Source organism: Macaca thibetana, chromosome 2 (genome assembly GCF_024542745.1).
Source record: "Macaca thibetana thibetana isolate TM-01 chromosome 2, ASM2454274v1, whole genome shotgun sequence".
NCBI classification, from domain to species: domain Eukaryota; kingdom Metazoa; phylum Chordata; class Mammalia; order Primates; family Cercopithecidae; genus Macaca; species Macaca thibetana.
In genome coordinates this window covers 173,188,838-173,199,928 of record NC_065579.1, presented here as the reverse complement: position 1 = coordinate 173,199,928, position 11,091 = coordinate 173,188,838, and the positions used below count along the sequence as shown (strand labels likewise).

Genomic DNA, 11,091 nt, shown 5'->3' with positions numbered 1-11,091 from the left:
GAAGGTGGCAACCTGAGAGCTAGTAAGGGGCCTTCACCACGCACTGAATCTGCTGGCACCTCGATCGTGGAATTCCTAGCCTCCAGAACTGTGAGAAATAAACTTCTCTGGTTTAAGTCACTCATTCCACAGCATTTCGTTATAGCAGCCCAAGCTGACTGTTCAATGTCTAATCACTTGGACTGAATAAGTAAACAAAATATATATGCATGTACTTGTCTTTAGAAATAATCATTTAATATAGAAACCTGGGATATTTCCATGGGAGCTTTCTACTCCCCAAAGTTCACTGTCTAGACCTCCATACCAGGAACTCTCCTCCACAAATGCATCAAAATCACCTGGTAAAGGTGAGGAGGAAAAGGCAAAGCGTCCTTTGGATGGGTCCCCAAGTCCTTGTACAACTCAACAAGGTGTCAGATGTAAGGAGCTATAAGCAATGAAAACCTAATGTTGAAGGAAAATTGCTTTCACAAATTAGACTTCAGGCCAAAAGGAAATTGAGCGATGGATGCATCATTGCCTCAGGACTCTCCAAGGTCTACTCAGCTTATTCCATCTTTTATGTTCTCTGTTGCTGACCTTCCACAGCAAAGTTCTCATTCTCCACTTTTTTTTTTTTTTTTTTTTTTTGGACTACAGGATTTAGACAGTTCTTTGTATCCCAGGTCAACTTTGCCTTTGACAAGAACATAAATTGCTCTTTGCTCCCAAATCCTTGATTTGGCCTCAGTCAATTCCACCCAGGCCCAGCTGTCAGGACCTGAGGAGGCTGCACCAGGACACGTTTCCCACAGATCCAGGAGGCAAGGCTGTGGGGAGAAAACCCCAAAATGCTAGGATTAGTGGCAGCAGCAGGAGCCACCCCAACCTGATCACCACACGGAAGACTTGGTCCTTTCACCGTCACTCACCCAGAGGACAGGGTTTCTCTCTGCCCTGTACCTGCCACCCAAAAGAGCAGTAACAGGGAGAGGCATAGGCCCTAGTACCTTTAAACTCTCCTCAAAGTTTCCCGATGGGGGTGGTGAGTCTGAACTCCACCGTCACTAGCTAGAATTCTTAGCTTAACAGTGGTGCCAGGAAGTCACGGGAATGGAACCAAAGCTGGTGCCTCAGTTGTGAGCATATGGTGTCTCTAATTAATCCCACCTGGCTTCATACGATCATCTAAGCAGAAATGCTTCTGGCGTTATTTGAACCACAGAATTCTGCTGGTAGCTACAGAACGCTTTCTTCAGAGCATGCAGCGATCGATGCAAGCAGACAGAATAATTTCTTCTTATAGATGTGCACACTGGACAGGAGACATCGTCTGAGTGAAATACTACCAGAAACATAATCCATAAGCACTTTAAAAACCCTTGTAAATAGTACCAAATGCAATTTTAAAAACTTTAGAAATTATGGCGGTTTAAATATGAATGGCATTTTACAGCTTACAAAGAATTTCCACCCATCTTCCCACTTGAAAAGAAAATAGGAAGTAACTGTCATGCAACCCCAATATAAAAACAGCATAAGAAAACATAAGCCTGGTTGTATAGGCTTCGCAGAAATTCATAATGTTAGATAATTAATACATGGGAAGAAAATGATTTGCTTTAAGTCACAGACTGTTTCCAAGAGCGTCTATGTTATGATGACAGCTGTTCTTCATAATCTTTACATTTCTGGCTCTGAAGAAAGCAAAATAATATTTTCACCTCATTTAAATGCATCAGAGAAGTGCAAGGAAACATTCCAATGAAACTCACTGTGGCAAAAAATCTATTTAATTGCAGCAATATATTTGATATGGGCTCTGGACACAAGGCAAACCCCCAAAGCTGGAAATGATAACTGATGTTTTCGCCAAAGTTTGCCAGTGGCTGGTGACCATCACTTGCCTAATCGTGAGTGGCTGTCTCTTAGTGGTGGTTTCGTGTATATGTGTGTGTGTGTGTGTGTGTGTGTGTGTGTGTGTGTGTGTGCGTATCCTGCCAGAATTCTCTGGGTGGTCTGTGGAATATCTAGAATTTATGGTTGGCCTTTCCCATGGACAGTTAGGCAAACACTTCAAATGCTATTTATGGCTGCTTGGATGAGGCGTGGTACCTGGTTTAGTCTCTCCAAAATCAAATCAAATGCCAAGGATGCCATTAGATCCTGGTTACTATTAGCATAACTCCTTCATGAGTAAGGGAAGAAATTGCCAACACATACAACATATCCTTTAGATCCACAACAAGAAAGAATCATCTTTTGCCACTCCAAGAACACAAGAGGAAAGGAGAAATGTAGATTCTATCCTTGTAAGCCCGCAGATATCTTCTCTTTACTGCTGAGAGTATCATACCCTGTTCATTCTAATATATGTTCAATCACTTTGCACTGTAGTTCTCTAAATTTTGAATATCAATAAGAATTTCAAAGCAAAAAAAAACTACCATTGAAAAGGAAATCTTTCCCCATTATAAAATGATTATTCAAATTTGATACCAAGACATCATCTCTTCAAGTTAAAAAATGTAATGCACTTGGAAGAGTAATACATAAAGTATTTGACATTATTTACACTTAGTACAAATGAAAGTTCTGAAAATTGATTTAATTTGGGAAGAAGAAAGACTCAAAATACTAATCTCCCCAATAAATAATAGGAGAATAAATAAGAAGATAAACAATTAGCTGAGATCAAGTTTCAATATCAACTTTATATTCACCTCTGTGAAGAGGATGATGTGCAGTCTCGACTTGTTTGGTGGTACGGTACGGTTCATCTGGGTTCAGGGATTTCTATTGTTCTTTTTTTTTTTTGAGATGGAGTTTCACTCTTATCATCCAGGCTGGAGTGCAATGGCACAATCTCAGCTCACTGCAACCAACCTTTACCTCCCAGGTACAAGCAATTCTCTTGCCTCAGTTTCCCGAGTAGCTGGGATCACAGGCATGCAACACCACACCCGGCTAATTTTTGTATTTTCAGTAGAGATGGGGTTTCGCCGTGTTGGCCAGACTAGTCTCGAACTCCTGACCTCAAGTGATCTGCCAACCTCGGCATCCCAAAGTGCTGGGATTACAGGTGTGAGCCACCATGCCCAGCCAGATTTCTGCTGTTCTTGATTGCATCTTTTAAACAATGGATTCATTCATTCATTCGTTCAACACTTATTGAAGATCCACATCTTCAATATGTAATCTTCAGATGCCAGGCACTGTTATTGATGCTGGGGATATACCCGCAAACAAAATAAGCAAACTATCTGGTTTTATGGAGCTTTTGGTGCACTATAGTCTTAATATGATTAAATAAAATACTAGGGATATACTGACATTCGAATATATGAAGCCATCACCTTGCGTGCACTTATAACTCAATACGAACACTTAGTACACAACTGTGAATCTCACTTTGATCAGCAACTCTCCTTTCCTAGGAACTGAGGCAAGACGACAACATCTCCAGTGACAACATCAAAGACTTGAGTCCACTCCTGTGTGTGTTTTGGCCTTTTCTATTCAAGCTTACTCTGTTTTGGACTGCACTGTCATATCATCAATCTCCATTCCCCTCCTCTGGAGAGCTATTCTTCTTCACAGAAGAGCTACAACAGGCCAATAGCAGGGTCCCCCCACCAGCCACTTCTGATCTGCGCAGGTCCTCAAAGCCTTCCTCTCTTATCCCATTTCATCACATGAGTTTGTCTTGCATGTTCTTAAACATCCCTAGCAATGCGGAACTACCTTCTTGAGTCCACAGTCTGATTGCTGAGTGAAAAACAATCCCTGTCCTTTTTGTCGGTGGTACTGTTACCTCCTCAGGCCACCTCCCTTTTATTCAGAGGTAGAAACTAGTTTCTGCAACATTATAAAATTATTCCTCTGGGTTAAATATACCTTCCTCAACTCATCTCCTAAAAAGCTTTCTAAAACTACCCTGGAGATTCTGATTCAACAGGTTTCAGGCAGGACCCATAGAGCTTTATCTTTTTTTTTTTTTAATACCACAGGGCATTCAGATGTTCATCTAAGTTTGACAGTATTGCCCAGAGAGCTAATCAGTCAAAATATACCTAACATATCTTACATAGTGACCTCAACTTCCCCTCACATGCATCTCCTGCTTACTTCCTCAGTTCCTCTCCAGATATGTCACCTCCTTCCCATATTTCAACCTAAACATTTGTACTTGTGACCACACTTGGTTGCATCATTCAGTATCTCTCCATCGCCATCTCTTTTATATTCCTAGGTGATCTTAGCCTAGGCACTGCTTCCATTTGGCTCTTTTCATACTTCATTTCTAATCTATCAAGATTAGATTCTTGCCAATATTGTCTAGACTAGGCTTGACTTTTAGGTCATTTAAAATAAGCACTGAGGCAAAAATAATAATAATAATAATCTAGAAATCAAAGGATTATTCTACTGCCCCTATAACTTCCATTCAAAACAATTATACAGAATACTCTAGGTTGGGCCCGGCCTGGGTCTGACTGGGGCATGGGCACCCATGGACCATCTTGAGTTCCTGGGAAAGGGCAGTGAAAGAGGAAGAAGTTGTAAGAGAGAGTATCCAGCTAGGGAGGGTTAGAAAGTCCCCATCTCCTGCCATCAATCTCAAACCAGTACTGATCAGATAAAGCCGTGGGGCAGCAAGAGGGAAGGAAGGGTGATAGCAGCAGGAGCGAAAGAAGATGGTGGGACACCTACCAGTGTGTTTGGTGGATTGTGGCACTAAGTATACAAAACTGGAACATGTTGCAAGTATAGAACAATAGTTTATTATCCCTTGATGTATTGCTTTCAAGAATTCAGCAAAAGTAGGCAATTAATCTCAAAAGTGGGTCATAAAGAAAGCCAATGTCGTAGACTTCTTCTTTGGGGATGATGTAACAGGAAAAAGCCACATATACCATGAAGTGGTGAACCCACCATGGTTTAGTTGAAGACTGTTGAAAGAAAGGTTTGGAGTAAGTCATCTTTAAACACTTAAAGCAGAACATGAAGGTCATTACTTTCTTTTGACTAAACTTCGACTGAATGCTCCAGCAAACAGAATATGCTGCCGAAATAGTATTTGAGTTCTTTGATATTCCAGGCTTATACACAGCCATGCAGGCTATTCTTGCATTAGCAGCATCCTGAGCATCAAAACAAATAAGAAAACCGACATTGACTGGTATGGGAAGAGATAGTAAAGATGGTGGCACTCCTGTCCCACCTCCAACTGAAGGATATGGGGTTGGCAACTGCCATAAGCACATTCCAATCATAGGGCAAGCATCACATATTTCATTCAGTAACTGTTCAGAGGCTGAGAAGTAGAAATTCCTTCAGAGCAATCCCTGGAAACAGTTACAGCAGTAGAGGAGTGCTATAGTCATGTCTGCCCAGATTTAGTAAAAGAATTTAACAAGTATGACACAGATAGGCCAAGTGGATTAAACAGTACACTGGAATCAGGGCAATCTCAAAGAAAGAATTTTCCATTGACGTTGGTTATGAGAGATCTTTGTGACTTGAAATCTTTTTTCACCCAGAATTTGCTAATCATGACTTCATACAACTACCTAAGAGGTAGCAGAGGAAGCAAGTCAGAATGATCAGAATAATCATTCTGGGCAGGGTGGCTCACGCCTGTAATCCCAGCACTTTGGGAGGTCAAGGCAGGCAGATCACTTGAGGTCAGGAGTTTGAGGACAACCTGGCCAATATGGTGAAACCCCACCTCTACTGAAAATACAAAAATTAAATGGGCGTGGTGATGCACACCTGTAATTCCAGATACTCGGGTCACTGAGGCATGAGAATTTCTTGAACCAGGAGGTGGAGGTTACAGTGAGCAGAGATGGTATCACTGCACTCTAGCCTGGGTGACAGAGCAAGACTCTGTTTAAAAAAAAAAGAATTATTAGAGCTGAGCTGATATCAGAGTTTTCTCTGCAAGAATATTAACCTCACTGAACTGGATATGCAAGGACTTTGAGTGTTGTTTTTATATTTTGAAGGAAAAAAGTGACCAAGATAAATTTTTTTAAGTAGCCTCATACACACACAACATGAATGTATTTAATGTCACTTAAATATATGCTTAAAATAGTTAAAATAATCAACTTTATGCAATGTATTTGCTTAACAATTTAAAAGATAAATAACTGCATTTTTTAAGTAGCCCTATGACACTTAGCAATACTCATTCATGAGACAAGGAATCCCAGTAATTATGAATTTCTACCATCCTCCCCACAAAAACAATTTGGTTTTTGTTACAAGTGCTTTTAGAACTAAGAAGTTAATATCTTAGATAAAGTCTACTCATATTCTTTTTCTTGTTAAAAAAAAAAAAAAGTAAAGGCAAGATTGTTGGACCAATTATACTTCATGTGCTAAAAAAGCAGTATTCATAACATTTCAGTATTACCACACTATTTAGCCTCCTCATGTTGAGATTTCCTTCCAGTTCACATGTCTAAGCAGGTATCTCAGACCCAGTGTGTGAGGGGCAGTCAGAGAAGCTGGTGCTGTGTGTGCAAACAATTGTCTACTTCTGAGGAAGAAGATGTTGACCTCTCTTATTAACGCTCCTATGGCAGGAATGACTGACAGTGCCAGGGCTCATATCTCTATTAGCTGATTTGGGGTGGTTTTAATGGACTTGTTTCCTCTCTGCTCTTTAATGATAAACACCAAGCTGGCAACATTTATGGGCAAATATTTTTACAATAATTCAGAAAGGATCATTAGTATTGTTCAATTGTTGCAATAACATGAAATGTATTTGAGAAAGATGTATGCAGATTTTGGTGGGACTTTCATGAAAACATTAGTTCTCAAAAGTAATTTGTTATTTCTATTTTTTCCCAATAAAGAGGCTGAAACATTGAATAACTTTAAATGTCTAGGGCTCTCATGGTAAGTTTCAGTTCTAACAGATTTAGAGACACATCTTATGCAATCTCTGTACTCCAGTTGCTTTTGAAAAGAATTGAAGTGCTCCTGGATGCTGCTCTTTAGTAAGAGAGTTTTGATGGAGTCTCACCTTCTTACCTGTTCTTCTGACTCCATCAGGCAAACCATAGCGTTTATGGTCAACAGTCTATGCCCCAGAAATGTTGGGAGCAATAGGAAGATCTACAATGACTATGAGTCATTCATCCACTTTACAGCAAACCTTCATCACTGTCCTTGATTTTTTCATGTTTTTTGTTTGTAATACTGAAAAGCATAAGGAGGCCAGTAGCTGTTTCCATTAAGCAAGCAAGCACTGGCTAAGTATATGCTCTGCACCCAGCATTGTGCCAAAGGGATATAAGCTTAAAACATGGCACTATTCTCAAGAAAATTGCAACACAGTTGAAGGGCAGGACATGCACACAGAAACTTTTAGGGGAAGAAGTGGGCATCAGGAAAAATAAGGTGTGTGGTCTCCTGACTTAGTGAATTGTGTGGTTGCACACCTATGTCTCAGCCAAATTTGTTTGCTCCTGATGTTGGCCACATTGACTCCAGGTTCTCCTTGATTCTAACTCTTAGCTAATTAAAGAGAAATATTTTGTCCCTGTTGCTTTCAAAGCATCATGCTCCTCTACTGGATGCTCCCACAACCTGAGAGGTCATATACTCCATCTCCACCTACATTATACTAGGATGCAACAAACGATGATTTTTGCTAGTACAGATATAGTTCTGTACAGGTTCCACCGTGGCTGTGACTGAAGGCCATAGGAGGAACCCAGGAGGTTTAAGTTAGAGGCAAATCTAAGTAAGACACCACATGATGTATGCAAATCACCACTTACTACTAACGATGACCTACGGTTCTTAGTGATCATGGTATTTCCCCTGCCAGGTAAGAATGACCTATAGTCCTTAGTCCATGTTCATGCATCTTGACTCTTCTGGCCTTCAGATTGATTTCTCCTCAATCCTCAATGCAAATTACCCCACATGAGCTCATTTCATTATCCTTCCCAAAAAAAATGTCCATTGTTGAATGATAGCTGAGAAGTTTATATTGGAATCCCCACTATGACATAAAAATTCAGGAACTGACACAAGCAGACCACTCCATCCATTCAACCTTATTCTCTTTTACTATCTATAGTGGCTTGATAGTGTTCTGCCAAAAGATACATCCAAGTCCTAACCCCTGGCACCAGTGAATGTGGTCTTATTTGTAAACAGGGTCTTTACAGATGTCATTAAATCAAGTATCTCTGGGGAAGACCATCCTGGATTCAGGATGGGCCTTAAATTCAATGATCAATGTCCTTAAAAGAGAAATGGAAGAAGGACTAAAGACACAGAGACCCAAGGGAGAAGGCCATGTGAAGATGGGGGCAGAGATGGGAAGGATGCATCTACAAGCCAGGGAACACCAAAGAGTGCAGACAGCCACCTGAAGATGGAACCAGAAGGAACCAGCCCTGCCAACACCTTCATTACAGGACTTCTAGCCTCTGGAACTGTGAGAGAATATATTTATAGTAATTGGTTATAGCAGCCTTAGGAAACAAATACACTAGCTAACATTCAGTTCATTGTCCCTAAAATATAACATCCTCTTTCCCACCCCCATACCTTTGCTTACCAATTCCCCCACCCAGAATGCAACATCCTTCACCTTTTCTCTCATACCTCTTAACCTTCAGGCCGCTCTCTCAAATTCTACTTATCCCAAGCAATTTTCCCCAACTGATCCTAACCACCTATATCCTTAACTGTTTATCTTGATATATATCATACACTGTTTTCCCTTACTATGTAAGGTTCTGTGTTTCCTTAAAGAAATGGAAAGTTCCATGAGTACAGATTCTGATGCTGTGCCTATACAACGTTAAACTGGTAAGCGCTTGATGAAGATATATTTAATTACTGTACATCATTTGGTAACCCAAGAAAATGGGCTTCACAGGCTGGTAAATAACAGCTGCAGCCCCACTGATGTTAACAATTAAATCTCAGGGATCTCTATACATCTATTGTAGCTCAATTACAATGGGATGAAGAAGGTCCCATGTCATTCCCCTGAAGTGCTGCTCAAGGCTGAAACTCCACTCTGAAAGCTGTAACTGTCACCCTGTCATTGTTTTTGTTAAATTAAAGGGGACCCACAGGACGTTCTCACAGCAAGACCGTATAAACAGTGTTACAGTAATTAGTGATATTGAAGATCATTGATGTATTTTGGTCACAGAGGTCTGAGGCTGCTGACGCCAGATTGTAATTTTTAAAAAAAATTAATAGTAAAATAAAATGAATGAAAATGACTCAAGAGAAATGTTCAAATCTTGCTTTGTGATCCAAGCACGAATAAATGATTTTTCTCTGAGTGAAATGGCCTTGAGTAGATATTTTCAAATTATCTTTCCTTTTATTCTTTCTTTCATTCCATCTGGCAGCTTTAGAAAAACCTTCTTATTTTCATACTTTCTTGACTACACATTTTCAGGACTCTCAAGTAGAAAATAATGAATCAACTCCCTGTGAAAGGTACACGACCTGAGATCTTCAAGGCCAAAGCTGATCTAGAGTGAAGTTATCAACCAGCTATCAGAGACATTGTTAGGACATAATACGCAGTGGACACTTCTCCCTCTGGCCTCTCTTGTTGATAGAATATGAGTTGTGAGATGATGAACTGGGTGGGATTGGGAGGATACTGTAGAAGACACCTTATTGAGACTTCCAAATCATCATGGAAGTTTCCGTCTCTGAGTTGGTCTCAAGCCAGGGCATTGCCTGCCTGCCATGGTGGAGTGGAATTCATGTGGTCGACAGAATTGTTTAAGATTTCCCAAGTCTACCGGGCGCGGTGGCTCAAGCCTGTAATCCCAGCACTTTGGGAGGCCGAGACGGGCGGATCATGAGGTCAGGAGTTCGAGACCATCCTGGCTAACACGGTGAAACCCCGTCTCTACTAAAAAATACAAAAAACTAGCCGGGCGAGGTGGCGGGCGCCTGTAGTCCCGGCTACTCGGGGGGCTGAGGCAGGAGAATGGCGTAAAAACCCGGGACGCAGAGCTTGCAGTGAGCTGAGATCCGGCCACTGCACTCCAGCCTGGGCGACACAGCGAGACTCCGTCTCAAAAAAAAAAAAAAAAAAAGATTTCCCAAGTCAACAAGTCACTACCTCCCCTAACTTATCTCAGGATCCCAAGGAGAATGGACCCTAGGTCCTGGTAAAGGTAACTAATGATACCCTTTCACGTATCACCAAGCCTAGCTAGGCAGAGATTTCAAATCCGGGCTCCACGTGTCCTACAGAAAAGGCTTTGCACTCCATTAGCCCACTCCCACTAGCCACCCACTGCACGCCACACCCTGGAGCTAAAGAGCTGCCACAGTGATCTCACCTATTCACCAGGACAGCAGTTCTTCAAAGTACAGATTTTCCTTCTCCTCTTTATACTTGGTCAGGATGCGTTCCTAGAGAAAAATTAAACCTCAAGAGACATATTCCTTCCCTCTCTTTCCCTTCTTCCCTCATTCTCTCTCCTCTCTCTCTCTCTCTCTCTCTCTCTCTCACACACGCACACACACACACAAGTGCATCTGGAGAGCCAAATGTGGCTCATTCTTTCCTTTTCTGTAATGTACATGTCTTCAGTAGGTTACCAAGTATCAAAAAACTTGAAAAGCTTTCCTAATATACTGGGGAGGAAAACTAAACCAAGCGCTGGTCTCTTTGTGTGTAGATGTTTGTGATATCCAAGGCCCTGTTGCTGACCCTGTGGGTTGGCACAGCACTCACACATACAGAGCAGGCGGGATAGTGACTGGCATAAGTGCTGCCTGCCACCACCTTGTTGGGTCTTCCAGGCTTCGTGGCGAGCCATCTCTCAGAGACCGACAGTCTTTTTCTGAAATCTGGTCTGTATTGTCAACACTCTGGGTCTGCAAATAGTTTTGTACATTCCAGAAAAAGTAGTTCTCAATCTGGGCTAGACATTAGACTCACCTGGAAAATTTTATTAAATAGCTGATGCCTGGGCCTCACCCTAAAGATTCTGGTTTAATTAGCCAGGAGTTGTTCTCCTGGATCAGGGGATTAAAAGTTTCCCAGGTGGCTATAATGTATGACGTAGATTAAGTGAGCCTGGGAGT

General features: G+C 41.3%; 1 pseudogene; it reads left to right on the top strand.

The window, feature by feature from the left end:
• The first annotated feature begins 5,025 nt into the window (after positions 1–5,025).
• LOC126949030 (actin-related protein 3-like) lies at positions 5,026–9,609 on the top strand (annotated as a pseudogene).
• The last annotated feature ends 1,482 nt before the right edge of the window (positions 9,610–11,091 follow it).